The sequence below is a fragment of the Callospermophilus lateralis genome, unplaced genomic scaffold (assembly GCF_048772815.1).
Source record: "Callospermophilus lateralis isolate mCalLat2 unplaced genomic scaffold, mCalLat2.hap1 Scaffold_905, whole genome shotgun sequence".
Classification (NCBI taxonomy): domain Eukaryota; kingdom Metazoa; phylum Chordata; class Mammalia; order Rodentia; family Sciuridae; genus Callospermophilus; species Callospermophilus lateralis.
The window spans coordinates 597155-609313 of record NW_027517183.1 but is presented as its reverse complement, the minus strand read 5'-3'; the positions used below and the strand labels follow the sequence as shown (position 1 = coordinate 609313).

The 12159-nt window shown below is 40.5% G+C and overlaps 1 pseudogene; it reads right to left on the bottom strand.

The window, feature by feature from the left end:
- Positions 1-3512: 3512 nt before the first annotated feature.
- Positions 3513-4543, bottom strand: LOC143641208 (RNA-binding protein 3 pseudogene; annotated as a pseudogene).
- Positions 4544-12159: the final 7616 nt, after the last annotated feature.

Genomic DNA, 12159 nt, shown 5'->3' with positions numbered 1-12159 from the left:
ACATGAACTTGAATGAATTTAGGGAGTGTATAATAAGACACATTTATTTCATATTTTGGAAAATCTGGAAAATCTCGTGAATATATATATATATATATATATATATATATATATATATATATATATATACATATATATATACATATACACACACACACAACAATAAAATGTAGCAATATATATGCCAATCAAAATTTATCATGAAATATATATCATCCACATATCTAAAAATATTCATTTTACTGAACATGGATTTATGTATGATGTTGTTCACTAGGAAGCTCACCCATAGGTTGAATTTTCAGTTCCATCAGTATTTAGGGGAAGTTATCTATTCTCATAATTTGTATATTCCAAAGTCAGTGAGCTCACAAGAATGTACGTGTGTTACAAGGTAGGAGTCTATATATGCATAAAAATATACATGTTCTAAAGAGGCTACAGAGAAAAGGAGACAGGAATTTACATATGTGTTAACTTTGAAAACTCATGGAGAAATATTACAATGAAAAGTTGACTAGATTCATAACACATATCCTTGATAAAGGAGAAGGAAAATCCAAGTATACACCATGCCTCCTACAAAAGGCCTGTATTTCTATTCTGTTAGGTTTCTTTTTCTCCATCATTTTAGGATAAGTAGTCAAAGTCTAGTAGGGTATAGGTTAGTGTCGGGAATTCAGTATTTCAAATGGAAAATAGGATAATGTATCCAATGTGTATGCAAATATGTGCTACACAATAATCTTCCCACTCTCACCTAGAACAATGCCTTGACATTACCTTTGCCCCAAGTGAGACACAATTAGAGGAGAAGAGTAACAAAATCTGTGAATACATATCTGGAATGGAAAATTCTCAGGAGTTCTCAACCTGGGAGCAGGTAGAGGAGTTTCCAGAAGTAAGGGATTGGGTAAACACTCCACAACCATGGAGGTCTGCTGGAAATAAGACTTCTGGAGAAACTGCCTCTGAGGTGTGGCACTTGAAATATATGTTGTTGTCAGTAGCTTTGTCTTCATTTGTAGTGAAACCATCAAAGCTGGGTCTGAATCTATGTGACCTGGAGAACATGGTTTCTTATTTTCCAATGAACCTGAGGCAGCAGTGCTGATTTTTCTCTTTGTAGGTAAACAGAGGCCACTGGGCCAAAGTGTCTAACCGTGTGGACGATGAAGCCATTTAGTCATCCTTCAATTTTCATGGTGTTTCTTGGTGCTGAACTGGGAGTTTGGTATTTGCTTCAAGAAATAAAAGGAGTTCAACTGGGACATAGTGTTGGAGGGAGTTCTGTGACATGTGGTGGGTCAGAGTCTCCAGGAGAACGCACCAATCAGCTTCTATCCCACATAGCTTGCCCCCTTGACCATAGCAACCTGATTCTGAACATTGCCCTGAAACCTCTCCATATAACAAGATGCCTTTGCATATAAGGGTCTGCTGGGTGCACCATGTCAGCTAAAAGCCATTTGGAAATCAATGGCAGATCCACATGGCACCACCATAAATATTTTATCACACACCTGCACACCACAGCTCTGGGCCAAATACTCCGCAGTCTCCATCTAACCGGCATCTCTGTTCTACACCACTTTCATTATACCCAATCAATCAAGGCACTGTCTGGTACACTAATGATGAGCAACAGAACATCAAAGGTTCTCCAGTGCCACCTCATCATGCGAATTTCAAAAATTTCATGGTATTTATCTAGCCATTTTACAAGGATGAAGTTGGAGGCATTATTTGTTTCAATTCTTTCAGGAATTATTCAATGTTGAGGAAGCTCATTTCAAGGAAAGTTCTGGAGAACTCTCACAGGCAAGGCTTTCCAAAGAGTGGCCAAATAGTCACATGAAGCCAGGCCAATTGAGGTCTACAATGTGAAGTCCATGTGTGTTTTGACTCTCAACTATGTCTGGCAAGTATTTCAAAATAATATCATAAGATATTCTGTCTGAGATTCCCAGTGCTCTTTGGAAAGCCACCCCGGGCCTAGATCTCAGTTTCAACGGGCGACTCTCATGGGTGGCCGCCTAAAATCCCAACACAAATCATGGCAATACTTCTCTGAGGTAAGTTCCAGAACTCAGTCTCTAAGGGGAATCACACCAGAGTTCAAGCCCTGGTGGACCCAGTCATCTCTTCCGACTGCCACATAAATGACCACAAGGAAAACCAAAAAACTCCCAAATGGCCCTCATCTTCTTCCATATAGACGCTCATCATAACCTCTGGCTTGACGTTTCCTTGAGGGGCACAGCCCAAGACAGTGTCCAAAATAATCTCCTTTTCCTCTCATTTGCCTAAAGTCAAGGTGGCCTCGAGACCCATTCTGTGAACCAGGAGTGATCAAATAACCCTGACTTTAGTACTGCTCTGCTTCTCTAATTTGAGGCCTACTGTCTGTGGAGTATAGATTCTTGATGTGAATTGGAGTAATGAAAAAACCCAATAACCCATTGGCTACCCTCTGCAGGGTTTTGAAGAACTCATTTGACCCAATAAATCCCTATTCTCAATTTATGGAGGTCAGGAACTTTACAGAGGAAGGTGAGAGACTTCATCCTCAATGAATGCTTTTTGGGCCATTTTGGTTTTTGATGTGCCTTCTGGAAAGTTACATATGTTTATTTTTTTGGTTTTAGTGCCTTCTGGAATGTTACATAATTTTTTTCATTAGACATTATTGCCAGAGTTCCTATCTTCATCCCAGTGCAGGTGAAATCAAAGATAATTCCAATCTACAGCTTCTGCAATAGCCATCCCTGTACTGCTTGCAGAACTTGCCTGGACACATGTGAACTCACCTAAATGCATTGTGAACTATCTGTTGGTGCAGCGACTTGTCGTAGTGTTGGGGTATATTTGCTGATGATGTCATCGGTGGTACAATTTTTCCAAAAGGAGCCGTCAATTGGCTTGGTGTATCTTCCTCCCTTCTGCGTGTCATGATCGTCCAGCTAAAATTTGGGGGGGCCAACAGAGGTGAGGCAAAGAACCTCACCCACCCCCGCTGGTACAAAGACCTCTCCACAGGTGTGGCTCTATACTGGACGGGTAGTCAGTGACGGGTAAGATCCAATTGCAATGGTACCAACTTAACGGGTAAAGACCATATGTACTATTGGACAACCTAAGGCAGGCACGGTCCCTAAGCCACATGCGTGTTGTTTAAACAGAGAGGGGAAGATGTTGAGAGCCACAGCCGAAGGGGCCCCAGCAAAATTCCTGCTGCCAGCAAACTTCCAGCTGCCGGCTGATGATTGGCTCACAGCGGCCCCAGCAACAACTAGCTGATTGGCTCCTCTGCGGTGATGCTCAATGGGCTGGTTCCCTGCCCTTTCAGAGCACAAAACTGCTCATTGGGGGACTTTTTTTTTTTTTTTTTTTTTACAGGTTTCATATTTTTAATCAGTTCTGTGAAGAATATCCTAAACACTACAAGAGACACAACAGAATATTTTTTCTTCCAGCATTAAAAAAAAATGACATTCACAAACATTTTAAAGAGGCTTGTCTGTATAATCAGGGTGGTGATCTTGAATTTTAAGAAAAATTTATCATGTTCTTGACACAGATTGTTTATAGATACATTTAGAAATTGCTTTCTAGTCATGATAAACATTGTGTACAAGTTTTTAAAATGCCCCAACTTTAGCTTTAAAAAAAATTAGTCTGGCTAAACTTTTCCTTTTGCCAGAAGCAATGATCCTGAGAGCCCAAACTAAAAACTTGGTAAAAAGAAAAATACCTGGGGGCCTAACAAATGTGCTATAATTTGTCTTTAAATGAGAAAAAAATTTTTACATGGAGCTTTTTAAAAGGTCTTTTAACAAGCTACCTTGGGAGCTCAATTGAAAAATAGAAGTTGATGTACTAAAACAGATGTTTCAGCGCAGCTCCAAAAATCTTTATAAATACAGCGATTTGGAAGGACGATCCTGGATCAGAAGTGTTATTCCTTGTGTATCTACTTAACGTGTGCATGCCTCAACTCAGTTGTCATAATTGTCTCGATAATTTCCTCCTGAGTAGCGCTCATAGCCACCCTGGCTGCCACTATAGTCTCGGGACCGTCCATATCCATATCCATATCCTCCAGGTCGACTGTCATACCGGCCACTCCCATAGCCCTGGTCCCCACCACCTCTAGAGTAGCTGCGACCACGCCCATGGGCCCCAAAGGCACCCCCTCTGGTGCCCCGGGCAGACTTGCCTGCATGGTCCACCCGGATCTGACGACCATCCAGGGACTCTCCATTCATGGCTTTCATGGCATCTGAGGCATGTTCTGGATTGGTGAAGGTGATGAAGCCAAAACCCCGGGATCGCTGAGTCTCCCGGTCCTTGACAACAACCACCTCAGAAATAGGCCCAAAGCTGCTGAAGTGGTCTTCCAGCGCCTGCTCATCAGTATTGAAGTTGAGTCCTCCCACGAACAGCTTCCCTTCTTCAGAAGACATGGCAGTGAATTTGAGTCCTGGAAATTGAAAAGTAAAAGCGCTGGAGAGACAGGAAGCTCTGAGGAGCAGGAAGAATAGGGAGAGGGGGACTTTTTTTGACTTTGCCCACATGACCCAGCCAATCGGCCTCAAGAGCAGGAGGATTCTGGGAGACAGAGAGAGGCTCATGTGGGAGGGAGAGGTTTTGGGAAGCCAGAGGTGGCAGTTGGGGCTCTGAAGGTTTTTCCTGAGAGGCTGTTTTGTTTGGTGTGTGTGGTGCTAAAAATAAAGTTCGTTTCTTTTGGCAAGTGGCTCCTGATTGTGCCCAGCAAGACTGCGGCATTACCCTAATATTTCTACAATAACTGACCCAGTTTAACATCAATGCAAGTAGATTCCTGTTGGAGAGGACATGATGTGTATTTTGACGTTCATTTTTATGTAACAGTGGTACATTACTATTTCTTCAGTTTATGCACATCATAGGATATATATTTGATCCACAAGTTCACAAATATATAGGCATTTGTTTCACTTTCAATCACTTTCTGCTTCAAAACACATGTATTCCTCCAGGTTTCTTGACTGGTCTTTTCATGAGACTTCTTTCCAAACACATTATTTCCGATTTCCATAATCACTTTTGAAGCAAAACTCACACATTCTTCATGAAAAACCATAATGCTGATATAACCATTAGATATATTACTGGTTGGAATGAAGGATTGTATATCAATGTAAGATTTTCTGTATATTTTCAGATATCAATTCAATCCATTATTTAAAGTTAGAACCAGTTATAATATTTATTTACAGTATGGTCTATTCATGCATTATTTCTATAATTATAGACACAGTGTACACCATTTTTACCTCCAAAAATAATTTATACATCTTCAAAATATTGCTCCCAGAAATGGTGGAAGAAATACTCATGTCACCTGATCTACATATACATTTTACCACAGTAGTATTCTGCACACAGAAAGAAGAGGTCAAACTTATGTTTGTACCAAAGCCTAAATGAAAAGTGAGCATGGATTACGGAAAACATCCATGTCCATGTTGCCTAATGCTCTCAAATTTCATCCTATTGGTGACTACATGTTTGTTTCTTCCTAAGATTATATATTCAAACTCAAGCCTGTTGAAAATGTATAATTCTATCACTCACTTTATACTTTGCCTGATATCCTAATGTCAATTGATATCTGCATTCCTACTTTTTTCCCCAGTTCATCCTTTTGACAGACTCTCCACATGTGCTGACAATTACATTCACTCTATCCGAAACCCTACAGCTAAAGATCTTTTTATCCAAATCCTATACTCACTCTTCTTTCAAAACCTACCAACTATCTTACTAATCCTACAAATTATCCCTTTTTGACTGGATGTTCTCTTCAACATTCAATAAACCAAGGTACAAGTAATTATGCCATTGTATATTGATTTATCTGAGACATCTGTGCAGAATATAATTCAAAGCTAAGAATCCCAGCTAAGGGTCCAATGCAATTCTGTGCTTCAAATATTACCTAGATGTCTGTTTTCATATTTATAATTCACTTATATTCTTATAAATATCGCACGTTCCCAATACCATAATTCATCCCGCAGAATGATTCCTAACCCAAATGGAACATGTTATTAACCCTGACCATACACTGTTCTCTCAATCTAACTTTACTGAAGAGCAGGGACAGAGTTGGTCTTTCAATACAGAAATTAGGGGATCTTCCACTTGCTGAGAACCTCCAAAGTCATTAAAGAAATGATCCCAGGATTAAATGTAGGCAGCTATGAATGACGTCAGAGAGCAAAAGTCATCTTCCATGACAAACAACCTGGTTAGCATGAAGGGATGTGTCTGAATCAACATTTCTTTTCTTAATGTATAGAAGATGGACCAAACCAGGCCTATCTGGAGAGCTTTTTTTGGGTGCCTATGGTTGATATACCATGCAAAATTCTGAAAGTTTCACTGGAAGTAGGGGCAGCCTCCAACTCATTGGACTCTTGGAAGCAACTGTTAGGACAAATTGGTTGCCAAGGCAGTAACCTGATTCAGTTCCTGAAGGAAGTGACCTACGTCACTTCCTTGGTGAAGGAATTCTCTGAACTTGGGATCCATGAAGACAGGCACCCAGAGCCAGTCCCAGTCCCAGTCCCAGTGGGCTCACTTGTTCGGTTTTACCAAGGACAGGGTCAGTCTTTCTTGGTACCTACCTATGTGAGGATGGCCAAAGGCCAGGAGAGCTCTGAAGAGAGACCTTTTCTGAGAAAGCAGGTAGTGGCTCACCGCTGGCTCCTGACAACTTCACAGAGTTGGCCAAGGAGACCAGATCTGAGTCAGGACAGGACATTTCGGGAGAACATTGTATGGCCCACCAGTCAGAGGACACTCTGGATAGTCACAGACCTACTTGGGGGAAGGAGGTGCCTTTGTGGGAGTGGTTGTGGTTTTGTGGTTTTGGAACATGTTCTGAGAATAGGTAGAAAATGCGGTTTGTTTGGTTTGGATTGCACTGTTTCTAGTAAGTCGTTTGACATGTGAGTGTTTCTATGTCTGTGTATCCCACTGTGTCTGTGGTTGTAGACATTAGAAAAGAGAATGAATTAATGGATGTGTCCTGTCTAGTAGAAAGCTTCCTGGCATTCATCCTGCCCAATTGATGAATGGACCGCGGCTTGCCTTCTGGATGGGCAAATCCTACTATCTTCCTAAGATCCTGTTTTCTTCCTGAATTCTGGGCACTCTCCAGAATAGGCTCATGGTTTTGTTTTCAAGATATATACAACCTCCAAGCTCTGTGACATGAACATGTACTTGATAGCTGAAGTGAATGGGGAGCATCTAAGAAAACTCAGATATCAGTGTGACCAGAAAGTCTCAGTGGAGAAACCCTGCTTTGGGTCTTTTGCTTACCTGTTTTTCTGTTGCCCTAAATGTCAGGAAGGTCTTTGCCTCTGGCCACCCCTTTGTGAAGCCTGAAGAAAACAGTTTTCAAATGAAAATGAATGGGCATCACCTGTTGCTCTTTGCTTAATTGCTTTGTAAAAGGATGTGTCTGAATCAGCCTCTTGGTTCTGTGTGAGGTTGTGGCTTAGATTCTCAGCACCTGATGCATCTAAAGATAGATTCCATGTGTGCATTCAAAACAGAAATGGCAAATGAGTCTCTTGCCTTCCTCTATTAGATTCCTGACCTTCATCAAGTAAGAATCAGGATCCTTTTATTCAAATGAGTTCTTTGAACCCCTGCAGAAGTGCTTGGGTTTTCTGATGACTCCAAATCACATAAAGAATCTATACCTGACAATCAGTAGGCCTCAAATTGGAAAAGCAGAACAGTATTAACTACATCCCTATTTGATCAGTTCTGGTTCACAGGAAGGGTGTGTAGGCCACCCTGACTTTCGGCAAATTAGGGGCAAGGGAGCTTATTTTGGACAGTGTCTTGGTCTGCGCCCCTCATGGAAACCTCCAGCGAGAGGTTATGATGAGTGTCTATATGGAAAAACATGAGGGCCATGTGGGAGTGTTTTGGTTTCAATTGTGGTCATTTGTGTGGCAGTTGGAAAAGATGACTGTGTCCACCTGGGTTTCAACTCTTGTGGGATTCCCCTTGGAGACTGAGTTCTGGAACTGACCTTAGAGAAGTATTGCCATGAATTTGTGTTGGGATTTTCGGAGGCCACACATGAGAGTCACCCTTGGAAACTGAGATCTAGGCCCAGGGTGGCTTTTCACAGAGCACTGGGAATCTCAGCGAGGATATCACTTGATTATATTCTGAAAGACTTGGAAGCAATAGTTGAGAGTCAAAACACACATGGACCTCACATTGTAGACCTCAATGTGGCTGGCTTTATGTGACATTGGGCCAGTCTTTCGGAAGACTTGCCTGTGAGAATTCTCTAGAGCTTCCATTGAAATGAGCTTCCTCAACATTTAATGGTTCCTGAATGAATTGAAACCCACAGTACCTCCAACTTCATCCTTGAAAAATGGCTAGAAAATACCATGAAATTTTTGAAATTTCCATGACCAGCTGGCACTGGAAAACCATTTGATGTCCTGGTGCTTATCATGAGTATACAAGACAGTGTCTGGTTTGACTGAGTTTCATGATAATGGTGTAGAAAAGAGATGCCAGTAAGTTGGAGCCTGCTGAGTAGTGGGCCAAGAGCAGTAGAGTGTAGGTGTGTGAGAAAACATCTGTGGTGCGGCCACGTGGATCTGCCATTGGCTTAGAAATGGTTTGTGACTGACATGTGCAGCTAGCAGACCTTTGGATGTAAAGGCATCTTGTTGAATGGAGAGGTTTCAGGGCAATGTTCAGAATCATATTGCTATGGTCAAGGGGGCAACTATGTGTGATAGAAGCCTGCTTGGTACATTCTCCTGCCAATCCTGACCACAACACGTGACAGAACTCCCTGCAGCACTGTATCGCAGTTAAACTCCTTTATTTCATAAAGTAAATACCAAACTTTCAGTGCAGCATCAAATAACATGACGAAATGTGAAGGATGATCAAATGGCTTCACAGTCCACACGGGGAGACACTTAGCCCCCAGTAGCCCCAGTTTGCCTACAAAGAGAGAATTCAGCACTGCTGCCTCGTGTTTATAGGAAAATAAAAAACCATGTTCTTCAGGTCACATAGATGCAGACTCAGCTTTGATGGTCTCACTACAAAGGAAGCTAAAGCTCCTGACAACAACATATATTTCAAGTGCCCAACCTCAGAGGCATTTTCTCAAGAAGTCTTAAGGCCGACACAGCTCCATGTTTGTGGTATTTACCCTGTCCCTTACTTTTGGAAACTCCTCTACCACCTTCAAGGTTGTGAACTCCTGAGCATTTTCCATTCCAGATATTTATTATGAACTCAAACAACAACAAGTGCTGGTGAGGATGTGGAGAAAAGGGTAAACTTGTACATTGCTGGTGGGACTGCAAATTGGTGCAGCCAAATTGGAAAGCAGTATGGAGATTTCTTGTAGAACTGGGAATGGAACCACCATTTGACCCAGGTATTCTCCTTCTCAGTCTATTCCCTAAAGACCTAAAAAAAATGCTACAGGGACACTGCTACATTGATGTTCATAGCAGCACAATTTACAATAGCAAGACTGTGGAATCAACCTAGATGCACTTCCATAGATGAATGGATAAAAAATGTGGCATTTATACACAATGGAATATTACTCTGCATTAAAAAATGACAAAATGATATAATTTGCAGAGAAATGGATGGCATTAGAGAAGATTATGCTAAGTGAAGCTAGCCAATCCGTAAAACCAAATGCCAAATGTCTTTATTGATATAAAGAGAGTAACTAAGAACAGAGTAGGGACGAATAGAATGAGAAGAAAATTAACATTAAACAGGGATGAGAGGAGGAAGGGAAAGGGAGAGAGATGGGAAATTGCATGGAAATAAAAGGAGACCCTCAGGGTTATATAAATTACATACAAGAGGAGGTGAGGGAAAGGAAAAAATTATACAAGGGGGAGAAATGAATTACAGTAAAGAGGTAGAGAGAGAAGAGGGGAGGGGAGGTAAGGGGAGGGGGATAGTAGAGGTTAAGAAAGGCAGCAGAATACGACAGACACTAGTATGGCAATATGTAAATCAATGGATGTGTAACTGATGTGATTCTGCAATCTGTTTACGGGGTAAAAATGGGAGTTCATTACCTACTTGAATCACAGTGTGGAATATGATATATCAAGAACTATGTAATGTTTTGAACAAGCATAAATAAAAATTAAAAAAAAAGAAAACTAACTTTGGTGAATGGTGCAAAGAAATCCTAATATTTCTACAGTAACTGACACAGTTTAACATCAATGCGAGTAGATTCCTGTGGGACATGATGTGTATTTTGATGTTCATTTTTATTCAACACTGGTACATTACTATTTCTTCAGTTTATTCACATCATATTATAATATTTCATCCACAAGTAATCAAATTTATCGTCATTTTTTTCAATTTCAATCACTTCCTTCTTCAGAACTCATGAATTCCTCGGTGTTCCTTGACTGGCCTTTTCATGAGACTTCTTTCCAAACACATTATTTTCGATTTCCATAATCACTTTTGAAGCAAAACTCACACAAACTTCATGATAAACCGTAACCTAATATTAACATTAGGTGTATAACTGGTTGTCATGAATGATTGCATATCAATATAAGATTTCTTATATATTTTCAGATATCAATTCAATCCATTACTTAAAGTGGAACAAGTTATATTATTTATTGAAATTAAGGTCTATTCATGCATTATCTGTATATTCATAGAAACAGGGTACACCTCTTTTTACCCCCAATGCTAATTTATACGTCTTCAAAATACTGCTCCTAGAAATGGTGGAAGAAATAATCATGTCATCTGATCTACACACACATTTTATCACAGTAATATTCTGGAAACAAAATGCAAAGGTCCCACTTAGGATTGTACCAAAGTCTAAATGGAAAGTGAACATGGATTACTAACAACATCCATGTCCATGTTGCCTAATGCTCTCAAATGTCAATCCTATTGGTGACCTACATATTTGTTTCTTCCTAAGATTAGATATTCAATCTCAACTCTGTTGAAAATGTCTTATCCTATCACTCACTTTATACTTTGCCTGATTTCCTAATGTCTCTATTGATATCTGCTTTTCTACAAATTTTCCCCATTTCATCATTGTGTCTGATTTCTTCATATGTGCTGACATTTATATTCATTCACTGCCCGAAAAAAAATTGCTAAAGAACTTTTGTTACATATCCTATACTAACTCTACTTGCTAAACATAACGACTATCTTCTTAATCCTACCGACAATCCCTTTTGACTGGATGTTCTCTTCAGCATTCAATCATCCAAGGTTCAAGTTCCTCTGCCATTGTATATCGATTTATTTGAGACATATGTGCACAATTCAAAGCTAAATATCCCAATCAACTGCCCAAAGCCCTTCTGGGATTCAAATATTACTTTGATTTCTGTTTTCATACATATATTTAACCACGATATTCTTATAAATATCACAGGTTCCCAATACGATTATTCATCCAGCAGAATGATTCCTAACCCAAATCGAACATGAAATTAACCCTAACCATATACTGTTCACTCAATCTAACTTTACAGAAGAGCAGAGACAGATTGTTCTTACAATACAGGAATGTAGGGGATGCTCCACCTGTTAAGAACCTCAAAGGTCCATGCAGAAATGATCCCTGGAGAAGATGTAGGCAGCAATGAAGGACCTGAGATACAAAAAGTCATTTTCCATGGCAAACAACCTGGTCAGGATGAAGGGTTTTGTCTGAATCAGCCTCTATCTTCTTACTGTAGAGAAGATGGACCAAACCAGGCTTGTGTGGAGAGCTGTTCTCGGGTGCCTAAGGTTGATATACCATTCTAAGTTGTGAAAGTGCCAAAGGAAGTAGGGGCAGCCTCCATCTCATGGGACCCTTGGAAGCAACTGTTAGGACAAAGTGGTTGCCAAGGCAGTGACCTCATTCAGTTCTTAAAGGAAGTGACCTACCTCACTTCCTTGTTGATGGAACTTTCTGAACTTGGGACCAAGGAAACCAAGCACCAGAGCCAGTCCCAGTCCCAGTCCAAGTGGTCTCATTTGTTTGGAATCACCAAGGACAGAGTCAGTCTTCTTGGTACTGACTGATGTGAGGAT